Here is a 13819-nt window from a genome sequence, read left to right as displayed (position 1 = left end):
TAAGGAAGGATATACTTGCCATAGAGGGAGTGCAACGAAGGTTCACCAGACTGGTTCCTGGGATGGAGGAATTGTTCTATGAGGAGAGATTGAGTAGACTAGGTCTATAGGCCTAGAAATTCAGTTGCGTTTGCGCCCACTTATTGGCTATAAAGTGGTTTGCGCCTGAAGTTTTTTATTGCCCGAAATTCAGATGGACCCTAACATCGGCGTTAGCCGGTAGCGCCGCACCGGCACCGATGACGTCATCGGTGTGCGCAGCGCCCCGGTTGCAATGATATTCCGGCCCGATGGCCAAATTCAGTTGCGGCCGCCTCGCCCGTGGCAGCCGCAAACAGCGTTTGTGAAACGGGGTCTTGCAGCTCCGAAAGGCCGGCGCATAAAGGTGGAGCGGCGGCCGGCCGCTTTCCCGGCGGCCGCCTGCCCGCACCTCCCTCCCCGGACTCCTGCACCACCCCCCCGCGGCATTGATGTCCGAGTCCCGCGAGCCCGGCACTTCTCCGTGGTGCCGGGCTCATTTGCAGGGGGAATCCACCGGCGATCTGACGGCTGCAGGCAGCTCCTCCTTAAGAGAAGGAGGAGGCCTGCAGTACCCCAGCCTGCCGCACCGCATCGGGTGCTGCAGCGGCAGCTGGACGCCTGAAAGTGACATTCATCGCCCCTAGCGAGGCGGCCAAACCCTGCAATAGCGCCCGCCGCCGTCTTGGCCCGTCGCAACTGAATTTTAGGCGGGCGCTACGGGAATCCTGGCGAGCGCAAAATTTCGGGCGCAAAAGACCTGGCGGGGCCATACCGAATTTCTAGGCCATATTCTCTAGAGTTTCGAAGAATGTGAGGTGATCTCATTGAAACATACAAAATTCTCACAGGGCTTGACAGGGTAGATGCAGGGAGGATGTTTTCTATGGCTGGGGAGTCTAGAACTAGGGGTCACAGTCTCAGAATAAGGGGTCGGCCATTTAGGACTGAGATGAGAAGAAATTTCTTCACTCAGAAGGTGGCGAATCTTTGGAATTCTCTACCCCAGAAGGCTGTGGAGGCTCAGTCGTTGAGTATATTCAAGACAGAGATCAATAGATTTTTGAATATTAAGGGGATCAAGGGATATGGGGGGAAAATTTCAGTTGGTGCCTCCCGTTAGCACCTCCGGGGGGCGCTAGGAACTTAGCGCCCGAGCACGGCAATTTTAGCACCGCTCGCAAAATTGACCAGTCGTTTTGCAGCGGCGCTAAACACTACTGCCATGATCTCCTGCGCCCGCAGATCGTGACATCAGTTGAGCGTGCAGCGCCCCGGTAGCGCCCCGGACCGGATATTGAGTCGCGCCCCCTGCCTTAGCTCCTGTCGCTAGTAACGATAGGTAGAGGGGAACGTTTTCAAGTCGGGAGGGGTTCCTGCCTTTTCTTGTCGGCAAAATTTTTGGTACACGCAGGTTGAAAGGGAAAGAGACGTCGAGAGAGATTTAACGCTGTCCTAAGGAGTTTTGGCCCTCAGCACCACTTTTGAGATTCCTAAGCGCTGAGCTCTTTCCCTGGGCCTATCCATTAGTGCTTCCAACACAATTGCTTTAGAGGTCTCTCCAGGCCGAGATTCAAGGCTGCAATGTGCAGTGTGTGGCTGGCCAGCAAGATGGCCCCTCCTCTTTAAGAACTGGACGGCACCTGTCTGTCTGGCTTCCATGGTAACTGACATCACCTGAGCTTCGGTTGTGTTCTGAGGTAGCGCCTCGCTCCCCGACATTTGTGCCTTAAGAGAGGTGTGTAGCGCCTGATTTAGCGCTCCAATCACCTCCAGGGGTGATAGAGGCGAATTTTGCAGTCAGAGGCGATAATTAGCTAAACTTTGCGCCCAGCTGATATTAGTGCCCCAAAATAGGCAATACCCAATTTTCCCCCCATGGGGTAGTGCAGGAAAGTGGAGTTGAGGTAGAAGACCAGCCATGATCATATTGAATGGCGGAGCAGGCTCGAGGAGCCAAATGGCCTACTCCTGCTTCTATTTCTTATGTTCTTATGTTCTTAGAAAGGCTGCCATCACTTTTTGACCCCTTTTACTTTTAAATGGCTCCATCTCTTGAAAACCATGCTGCAGCCCTTTAAGGAGTGTTAACATCCTGGATATTCTGCACCCTCTCACCTTTGGTGAGCTCCCAGTAGAAGACCCACACCAGCCTGGGAGCTCAGTGTGCACATGAAATAAGGGCTTACAATGGGAGATCTGGCAGGGTTAGCCTAGGGTTCCTAGTTCTGGTGAATGCAAAGCTCACAGTAAACCAGTACTATAACCTGCAAAGCTCAGCTAATTGCTCAAGAATGTACAAAACAGCAACTCAAGACTTATTTCTGAGTTTTATAGGTATCTTTCAGCAGTACCATCACCTGAGGACTTCTACAATACATACATTGCTGAAATACAGTTTCAAATCACTAATTACTAATTTGATTAAACAACTTCTAGCTGTTCTTACAATATGGTGTATCATTAGTGAAGCTTTTATCATGTTAACTATGGAAATGTTGGACTTCTCCCAACAGCTCTGTGAGTAGATGTAACATCAGGTTGGAACTGAGCCATACAGATTAGGAGGATCCCAGATCTGATGCCTGGCTTGTGCTATGCTAGCTGATCTCAGCTGGCGGTGAAGGGGCGAAAGCTGGTCACCGCATAATCTGGGATTGAGGAAAATAATGAGCTAGTACATTGGACAATATTACCAGTTTAGATTGCTGGAAAGTCTTTGGGCTGAATAGTAATGGGGAAGGTGGGCTGGGAGTAGAGGTGGGGGGAGCTCCGAAGTGGTCGGGAAGCCTGGGAGAATGGGTTTCCTGCAGGCCCTGCCGAATTTAATTGCAGGGCCTGATTTTCATGGGAAATCTCTGCTTCCCACCCCCAGCCAGCCAGATTGAGAGGCTGGCTGGCTGCGGGCGGGTAGCCCTGTGGCAACGGGCCGCAGAGAGGAGGGAGGGAGAGAGTGCATGGGGGCCGGAGGGGGGGGGGGTGGGGGCGGCGGAGGATCATTGGGTGTGGTGGGGGCAGGGGTGGGGTTGGGTGAGGATCGGGGACCGGAGGAGCGGGGGAGGTGCAATCAGGTGAGGATTGGGGGCCGGAGGAGCAGGGGATTCTGGAGGAGCAGGGAGGGAGTGTTGGCAGTGCGGGGGGTGGGGAGGGGGGTGGGGTGCGGTCAGCAACAATCAGAGGCCAGAGGAGCAGATTGGCGGCCAGAAGAGCGTGGGGGAGGGGGGAGACCTTGTGGAGGGATTGTGTCAAGGACTTGTAAAAAGATACTGAAGATTTGTTGGCATCAAAGAAAAAAAATGATTGCTCAGTGGAAATAAGTTAGAGCACTTTAAAAGAGCTATCCTGTGCCATAAACAAATCACAATTTGCGAGGACTACTTTTCATGAATCTGACTTAACCAGCTTTTATTGTAATCCTATGCATTTCAAGAATTCTGTTTGGACCTCAGCCAAATCCCTGGGCAGCACATTGGCAGTTGGCTGTGTGATTGAAAGAGATTTATACTCACCTTGCTAATGCTGCAATAATAATTGGAGACTGGAAGCAGAGAACTGTCAATCATTGAAAAAGTAGAAGTGAAAGAAGTCTTCAGAAGTAGTTTTATTTTGCTCAGTAGCAAGGCTTGACTTTGTTATAATGGCCTAGAAATTCGGGTCTCCACGGGTGAGTACGCACGGCACTTCCGTTCCCCTGAAAGAAGGGGTTGAGAGGTGGAACGTGTGCGCCGGAGAGGCAGCGCCTTCGCATCGAACTTACGTTTTTTTTGCAGGTTTTTCCAGGAGGGTAAGTCTCCAGCAGTTACACTTTTAAAAAGCAGGTGCAAGGCCTGCTTTTAACAAGGTAAGTGGTGAATTAATTAAAATTAAAACATTTTTTCCACAGGTTTATTATTTTTAAATACTTTAAAGAAAGGTAAGTTTATTTTTAGCCCCGTTAGAAAATGTAATTAATTTTTTCAAAAATTTAAATTATTGTTTAAAATAGTTATTTCATGTAATTTACAGTTATTTTAAAAATGTGATATATTTTAAAAAATTTATTTGAAGATTTAGTGATGTTTTGGGGCTTATAGTATTTATAGGTTTGACAGCTCTTCCAGTCAAACTTATGAATGAAGCATTCCCTGCTACCATTGGCTCTCCATGGCCCACGTGATCCCAGGGGATGCATTGAACTAACTGCGCCCCTGGGATACACAAGCACTGCGCACCGGCAGTTGGAGGAGGCCCAGGATCGGAATCCCAACCAGGCCCACAGCTCAATGGCCGGCGCGCTAGGTAAGTGCAGGTCGGGGACTTGCACCCGCGGGAAGCTCCCGACCTGAATTTCTGGGCCAATATAATCAAGGATTTACTCGTTAAAACAATGGCCTAGGATTTGCTGGGAAAATAATGACGCGTTTAATGTGCACGCCATTATTATGGTGTAAATCGTCCAGCAATTTGTGGCGAGGAAGAGATACGCTGTGAGTTGTGAATCACCACAAATTGCTAGATGATTTGCGTTGCTCCGCCATTAGCCTTGCGAAAACAGCAGCTCACCGTCAACCTCCCCAGTGTGTCAAGGAATTGCTGCATTCGTGCATTAATTACCAATTAAGCTCACCGCAGAAAGTTAGCGCTGTGACTTAACGACCTAAGGACCCTTTTAATGATGAGATTTATGTTCCTGCAATGCCACTTAACCTCTGTGGCCCAGAAAGGAGAAATTGAACCTGTGGAGTCTCATTCCTGCAGGTAGTAAATTGTTCCTTGAGGTTTTTACAATTTTATATTTAACATTAACATTTTTTTTTAACTTTTCCAGTCTGTCTGTTTTTCCTTTCTCTCTCTTAATGCATTCTTTCTTTTCCTTTCTATGTTTCTCTTTCTGTATCTAATTTGACTCTAGTTCACCCTATTTCCTTCTCAGTCATTCCTGTTTCTTTCGCTATTCTCATTGGTTAAGGAGATAAACTGTTGGACCCATCGTTCACCAAGGTCCCAGATGCCCCATTTTCCTCGCCGTGCTGTTATCAGCTCGCACTTCCAGCGAATTTGCAGCATCAAACACGTTCGAGCTGAAGGGTGAAGGAAAACAATTTAATAAATGGGGCACACAACAAGATGCCCTGCTCCATAATATTTTGAGCCAATGTAAACACATAAAATGGCCTGTGAAGCTGAAAGAGGCAAAAGCTGAAATCTAAAGGCAAAGGTTACAATATTATTTCCTCTTGATAAATCCTAACTGGGGCCCAATTTATAGCTCGCTTAACCTGCATTTGGCTAGAAATTACTGTTTTAAATAACACCTAAGGAACACTTAAAATATTCAAATGATATTCCTCTGCCTGTTCTGGACCGATGGATATTTTTACATGCAATAGTACCCTCTGGTGGCAGTTATTGTGTTAACAGTTTGTATGCTGGAAAGGTCATCTGACCTTTCTCCTGTGTGAGGTCATTTGACCTTCTTACCTTTCTTCCTGTTGACCCCAGGAAGCAGTTTTACCAGGAAGAACCTGACTTAAGTAATGGAGAATTCCATGAGGGATTCAATCCAGTGTAATCTGACTTCATATGTTAGGCCAAACGCAATATCTGTGAGTATCTTTAGTTCTTAACATAATAGCAATGTTGTCAGAGTAATATTTTGATAATACTATGTTTATAAAAGGTTAATATTTAATAGTTACAGAAGTTAGTTCAAATGTTAGTTAGTTATACAATTAGTCTATTCTACTGTTGTAAATATGTTTATATCTTGTGTAATATCGAATGTGTAGTATTCAGTTTATGTACAAAACATACTTTGTCTTTGTTTACAGTTTCACAAATTTGTTCAAGTAAAAGCTTCAAAAACAGCAACCGCTTCACAAAGAATTATTTTGAATAGAATGTTTAACTTGCTGGATAACTAGATAGGAGCACGTCTAGCGCGGCCAGTACAGCGAAAAGATATCAGTGAAAAGATAGCAATACGGCTAGCTGTGAAGAGCGGAGCAGGAGGAACCCAGTGTAAGCCTTAACCTCGTAGAGCACATCTACCTCACATCAACATGTCAGAAGATAATAGCGAAAATGCTTTGCAGCAAGTAGAAGACCTTAAACAGGCAGATGAAACTGTAGAACGTGACAATCGGTCTATAAGCACCGGTTACTACAGGTCGCAAGTTGGCTCACGGTCATCGGGTGGTTCTAGAGTAAGCGTAGCCCTCGCCAGAGCACGGGCTAAACTATTAGCAGCTCAAGCCAGAGCTGCGCATACGGACAGTGAAATAGAAATAAAAGTAAGTCAGGCCCGTCTCCAAGCTGAATTCCAAGCAGAACAGGCCCGACACCAAGCGGAACAGGCCTGACACCAAGTGGAACGTCAGGCTGAACAGGCCCGACACCAAGTGGAATTCCAAGCGGAACAGGCCCGACACCAAGCGGAACAGGCCCGACACCAAGTGGAACGCCAGGCTGAACAGGCCCGTCTCCAAGCGACATTAGACGCTCTGCAGCAACACAAAGAGATAGATGCTGCATTAGCCGAGACACAAGTATTCGAGGCAATTTTGGAGGGAGCTGATCCCGAGACAGCTTACAAACCTTTAATTCCCGTTCCGTGGCAGAGTCCACAACAGCGCACCATAGATTACGTGAGCGACCATGCCGACATACAGTTTACAGGAGAAAGGGATGGAAGCCCGCACATCTCTACAGACGCAAACACTTCGTATAACATGCCACAAGTTGCCAACCAAGGTCAAAGCAGACGGCGTGCCTCAAGCCGCAGAGTCTCCGCTAGCAGAACTGAAGACACGGTGCAAAGAAATAGGACGCCGAATAGAGAAAGTCAGAGGCAAATCCCCTCTCGTTTCCTTGAGACCCCCAACAGAGTCCCCAGCCAAGGCAACCCTGGCAGAGGTCCCAGCACCTACGACCTCGCCAAATACCTTGCACGCACCCAGCTGGTGACTTCGGGGTTAATCAAGTATGATGACAGGCCAGAGAATTATCGGGCTTGGAAGTCCTGCTTCCACGATGCCATAACGGGCTTAGACCTGTCGGCAGGACAAGAGCTCGGCCTCCTTATCAAGTGGCTCGGCCCAGAGTCCGCCGGACAGGCCTGCAGGATAAAAGCGGCCAATGTGGGGCAGCTGCCAGAGGGGTTGAAGAAGGCTTGGGTGAGGCTGGAGGAAAGCTACGGCTCGCCCGAGGCCATTGAAAGGGCTCTCTTTGACAGGTTGGCAAACTTTCCGAGGTTGACGAGTAAGGAACCCCAGAAGCTCCGCGACCTTGGAGATCTGCTATCGGAACTCGAAGCCGCAAAGCAGGACGGCTACCTACCCGGTCTATCGTACTTAGACACTTCCAGAGGGGTAAGTCCCATCATTGAGAAGCTTCCATTTAACCTGCAGGAGAAGTGGATAACGTTTGGATCAAAGTTCAAGCTAAAGCACAACGTGGCGTTCCCACCATTCTCTGCGTTCGTTAAATTCATCCGTAAAGAAGCCAAAGCCAGGAACGACCCCAGCTTCAACTTCTTCTCCTCCCAACCAGCACTTGCCAGAAGAGACAAGTTGGACAGACATGGAAAGACACCAATATCTGTCCACAGAAGGCAAGTGTCCTCAACTGAGCACACAAAGATTCAGAAGAAACCTGAGGATATGAGCAAACAATGCCCTATCCACAACAAGCCCCATCCTTTAAAGAAGTGCAGGGGCTTCAGGGAGATGTTCCTGGAAGATCGGAAACAATATCTTAAAAAGAGAACTCTATATGTTTCAGGTGCTGCTCGTCCACGAGCCATCTCGCCAAGAACTGCAAGGTGGATGCAAAATGCAGTGAATGTGAAAGTGATCGGCACGTTTCAGCACTACACCCAGGCCCAGCTCCTTGGAAGTCAGAAACGCCTCCTCCCGCATCAGAGCACGGCGGGGAGAGAGAGGGAGCTGTTGGTACGGAGATTACATCCAGGTGCACCGAGGTGTGTGGAGAAGGAGTGAGCGCAAGAGCATGCTCCAAGATATGCCTCGTTGATGTGTACCCTGCAGGATGTCGCCAGGAATCTGAAAAGATGTATGCCATACTAGATGAACAAAGCAATCGTTCTCTAGCAAGATCCGAGTTCTTCAACATCTTCAAGATCAAAGGAAGTCCGTCGCCTTACACGCTGAAGACGTGTGCTGGACTTTCAGAGACAGCCGGCAGGAGGGCCTGCGGTTACATTGTTGAGTCAGTCGACGGGAAGATTAGTCTTCCCCTTCCTACACTCATCAAATGTAATCAAGTCCCCGTCAACCGTTCTGAGATTCCCACTCCGAATGCAGCTCGTCATCACCGTCATCTGAGACGCATTGCAGACGAGATCCCACCTCTTGACCCAGATGCAAGCATACTTCTGTTGTTGGGAAGAGACATCCTGAGGGTACATAAGATAAGGGAGCAGATCAACGGTCCACATGACGCCCCGTTCGCCCAAAGGCTAGACCTCGGCTGGGTCGTTGTTGGAGATTTGTGCCTCGAGGGCGCTCACAAGCCATCTCAGGTGAGCACACTCAAGACTTCCATCTTGGAGAATGGTCGTCCAAGCTACCTTACCCCATGCAGTAGACAGATCCACGTGGTGTTTGACTCCAGTGCACCATATCAGGGCGTCTCTCTCAACGACGTACTCTTCACAGGGCCTGATCTTAACAACAGCCTCTTGGGAGTGCTCATGAGATCCAGGAAAGAGCCCGTCGCCATCACTGCCGATATCCAGCACATGTTTCATTGCTTCGTGGTGAGAGAAGACCACAGAGACTTCCTCCGCTTCCTGTGGTATCGGGACAATGACCCTAATAGAGACATTGTGGACTACAGAATGCGTGTCCATGTCTTTGGGAATGGCCCATCCCCTGCTGTCGCCATATATGGACTGAGGAGGGTGGCCAAGGAAGAAGACGACGACTTTGGCAGTGATGTGAGAGGGTTCATCGAACGAGAGTTCTACGTCGACGACGCACTGAAGTCATTCCCGACCGAAGCAGAGGCCATCAGTACCCTCGGACGAGCCCAGGAACTACTTGCACTATCCAACCTCAGGCTGCATAAGATAGCCTCTAACAGACCAGCAGTGATGGAGGCATTCCCCTCTGAAGATCGTGCTAAGGACGTCAAGGACCTAGACCTCTTCACTGATGACCTCCCTCTACAGCGTAGCCTAGGAGTGTCTTGGAACATAGCAACAGACACGTTCACATTCCAAGTCCTAGACGCCAAGAAACCCTTCACACGTAGAGGAGTGCTCTCTACAGTCAGCAGCCTATACGACCCTCTCGGCTTCTTAGCCCCTGTCACCATACAAGGCAGGCTGCTCCTCAGGGAACTCTCCATACGTGCTGAAGAGTGGGATTCACCTCTCCCTGAAGAGATGGAAGCAGAGTGGGACAGATGGAGAGACTCACTCCAAGACTTACAGGAGATCCGAATACCTCGCTGCTATTCATCTTTCTCTCCCTTAAATGCCCAATTCAAAGAGCTTTGTGTCTTTGCAGACACATCCGCTAAGGCCATTGCAAGTGTGGCTTATCTGAAGGTCACCACTCAAGAAGGACAAAGCAAAATCGGCTTCGTCTTTGATAGAGGCAAGTTGGCGCCCCAGCCAGACCTCACCATACCCAGATTGGAACTGTGCGTAGCAGAACGCAACCTACCCCCTCACAGCAGTCTGATGAAGCTGCATCCTATCGTCGGCACCAACGGACTGTCTCCGAGGTGGTTCTTCTTTTGTCGCCTGAGGACTCCAGTGACAAGTAGAGTTCGGACTATGTGGAGTCGTTAATGACCCCAGACGGGGAGTGTTCTGGACCGATGGATATTTTTACATGCAATAGCACCCTCTGGTGGCGGTTATTGTGTTAACAGTTTGTATGCTGGAAAGGTCATCTGACCTTTCTCCTGTGTGAGGTCATTTGACCTTCTTACCTTTCTTCCTGTTGACCCCAGGAAGCAGTTTTACCAGGAAGAACCTGACTTAAGTAATGGAGAATTCCATGAGGGATTCAATCCAGTGTAATCTGACTTCATATGTTAGGCCAAACGCAATATCTGTGAGTATCTTTAGTTCTTAACATAATAGCAATGTTGTCAGAGTAATATTTTGATAATACTATGTTTGTAAAAGGTTAATATTTAATAGTTACAGAAGTTAGTTCAAATGTTAGTTAGTTATACAATTAGTCTATTCTACTGTTGTAAATATGTTTATATCTTATGTAATATCGAATGTGTAGTACTCAGTTTATGTGCAAAACATACTTTGTCTTTGTTTACAGTTTCACAAATTTGTTCAAGTAAAAGCTTCAAAAACAGCAACCGCTTCACGAAGAATTATTTTGAATAGAATGTTTAACTTGCTGGATAACTAGATAGGAGCATGTCTAGCGCGGCCAGTACACTGCCTATTATTGAAAGGATAGTCGGTAAAATGATATAACTGATGCTTCTGTTAAAATAGTGGACATAACAATGCCATCCAAACGTGTTAAGCATTCCTCCATAAATATTAGTGGCAGCAATTTTGAGGTTGATTTTCATGAGCTTGTTGAAGACATTGTTGGCAGAATAGAAATAAAAATAATGAGCGGGCAATCTATTCTGCCAGTTTACCACCAAGCAGTGAAGGTGAAAATGACTCCCATTCAGAGACTCTATGAGGATGATTATGCATTAGAGGTCTTGTTCCTTTTCCTGGGAAATGGAAGCTAACCTTTGCCGGCTTCCTTTGTCCAGTACCTCCTGGTTGATGTTTATCTGATGAGAAAACAGGATTCATTCGGATTTGACTTCAGAGGTACTAATGTTGGTGTAATCACAAGGCTACCGGGTATGTAGATCTCTTTAGACTACATGGAAGAACAGATACATCACAGAATCACAGAAATCACAGAAACCCCACAGTGCAGATAGAGGCCATTTCGGCCCATCGAGCCTGCACCGACACATATCCCACCCGATCCCCATAACCCCTACACCAACACATATCCCACCCTACCTCCGTAACCCCACACATTTTAATCCCCCTAACACTAAGGGTCAATTTATCATAGCCAATCAACCTAACCTGCACATCTTTGGACTGTGGGAGGAAACCGGAGCACCCGGAGGAAACCCACGCAAACACGGGGAGAATGTGCAAACTCCACACAGACAGTCACCCGAGGCCGGATTCGAACCCGGGTCCCTGGCGCTGTGAGGCAACAGTGCTAACCACTATGCCACCGTGCTGCCCTTCATTATACCTTCATTATACCTTTACAGCAAATGAGCAGATATCATTACTCCTCAAGGGGTTAGAGGAAGACCTTTCTCTGGATCATTCAGCGCATTATGGATAATAGACACATACCTGTAACTGATGCAGAGATCAGATATATTCTCACTATTGGACCATCAACAGAAGTAAATGGATACTTCCATTAGACTGCTAGGGTCAGACCTTGCACCCCTCCTCATATATCTACACACACAACAGAGATCAGATGCACCTCCAGTAGACAATCACTAATTAGATAAGATACCGGGGGCAATTTTAACTTTTGCTGATGATGTAAAACGGGCGATATAAGATCAGCCATCCATTATCTTAAATACCCTACTCGATCTTCCTTTCCATTGAAAAGCCAACTGCTAATTTTTAAATAATGCACTTTATTCACTTTCCTGGCAAAAATCAGGACCTCATCATAATTCATGGGGGGTAATTTTCAATTCCGCCACCTGGATAGTAATCTGGCAGAGCTGATTGCCTGCCTGTTATAGAACCCGCCTCATTTTCATTTCCATTTCAGCTCATTAAGTGAGGAAATTCTTTTGGCCTGAATGCTTGTAAGCACGTGAGCGAAGGAATACGATACATCCGGCTCTAGTGGCTTGATACTGAAGCTGTCTTTGAAACGACAGCCATGTTGGTGCTTGCCCTGTAACATCAGATGTGGAAACAAATTAGAGATGCATTAAATGTGATCTCTCCTTGGGGAGTCGGGTGTACGGTTCAAACAAGAGCTCGTCCAAGACTGGCTCACTATGCTCCATCACAGGCTGGTTCTTACAATTTTAAGGTTTTCTCTTAGATGTTCTCTTGGGTACAGTAATGCTGGTCACTCCTATAAGTGGTCTGAGGGTCTTACATTTAGGCATGTTCCCATATTGCCCATATCTAACTATACGATAGTGCAACCTAGACGTGTAACAATAGCATCCCCTTATCTGAATTGGATCTGAAATGAACTGACTATTAAGTCCAGACTAAAGCCAACCATCGCCTATTCTGAAATGAGCTATGTGCAGTATTTTTGTGTTCTTATTTTCAGCTAGTACTTGTATAACACTTAATTGAACTCCCGAAATGATCATTTTTATCTAATCAGATTAACGAGCTGTGGCACTACAGCTACAGTTTTAAATGACAGTCAAAAAGTCATGCACGGTTTGTTTGAAAACTTCAACATCACAATACCTTAGTCTTGGCATCTCTGCTAATTACCTTTTTCACATGATTGATGGACTATTTACATATTCAGTGCTCTACAGATTACAGTTTGTAAGGTGGTGGCTGTAAAACAACCTAATAGCTGCTAATTAGGACTAAAGCAAATGGAGGTGTTTTGAGTTCCACAGGGACAAACCTTACAAATGGCAGTCTCAAATCATAGGTGGCAATGTAAGCAACATTTTCAAGTAACTGGCTTTCACTAACATTGGTTTGAACCGTATATATATATATAAAAAACAAGCACTCTTGTTAATAGCTTCATTTTTATACTTCTTCTCACAAGGTCAAATTTTAACTTTAAGGAGCAAAGTGACTTCTGAAAGTTTGCGCTGAATATATATCTCATTACTGGTGAGGTTCTGAAAAAAAACTCCTCCTGGAGGGGTTTGCTAATATTTTCTGAGTGCGACTGGTTTTTTCTTCAAGTGTTCTGAGATAGTCATTAAGCATGTTTCATGAACATCTACTGCTCAGCCCATCCAGCTTGAGTAGAGAAATCATTAAGAGCTTCATTGCCACTCATCAGCGATGAACAAGCGAAGAAATTCCTATTAATCATAGAAATTATTTTTTTTAAAAGCTTCTGGAATAACTTTAAACCAAAAACAATTGTAAATGTCTGCAATGAGTAATTATAGAAATCATATGATACTTTTGTGAACCCAGCCCCAGGTCACCCTGAGGAATAAATGAAGTCTTATATTTTATAAATCTACTAGACTATCATTATCCACTAAACAGCAAAGGTTACTTGTTACCCTTAGCGTTTTTCTTTGCTGAAGCATTTCCTAGTATCCTGCTGCACTAATGCTGTAAATGCTGCGCTGGTAAATGAAGGGTTAGTATTTTTACGGTAACGCTAAACAGTGGTCGATAGTTCGAGAGTTGTTATCTGAAAGGCATTTGAGAAAGTGAAGCTTTATACCCACAGGAACCACTAGGAAGGGTACTATGTCAACTCAGAACTATGGGTCCTATATTTGGTTTTGCAGATGAAAAGGCAATTTTGTCAGTAATCACATTGAATTACGGGTGAGCCAATAGCTACAGATATTTGGACCCACTGCTTTTTAATTTTCCTCAGTGAGATAAACCAGCTAGCCATCATCAATCATTTCAATTAAGTATCTGATTAAGATGGAAATTAAGTTCGTGACCCTTGCAAGTCATCAAACAGTAATATCCATAACAGAGCTATTCAGAAAACGACAGAAAGGGCTGTTAAGTTTTACCAAGGGACTAGGAAGTGGAAGCAGGGGTGAGAACAGGGCTTAAGTTCTGATTTTGGCT

This window comes from Somniosus microcephalus, chromosome 9 (genome assembly GCF_052327205.1).
Source record: "Somniosus microcephalus isolate GS21.2 chromosome 9, FLI_Smic_1.0, whole genome shotgun sequence".
Lineage (NCBI taxonomy): Eukaryota > Metazoa > Chordata > Chondrichthyes > Squaliformes > Somniosidae > Somniosus > Somniosus microcephalus.
Note: the sequence above shows the minus strand (reverse complement) of the source record.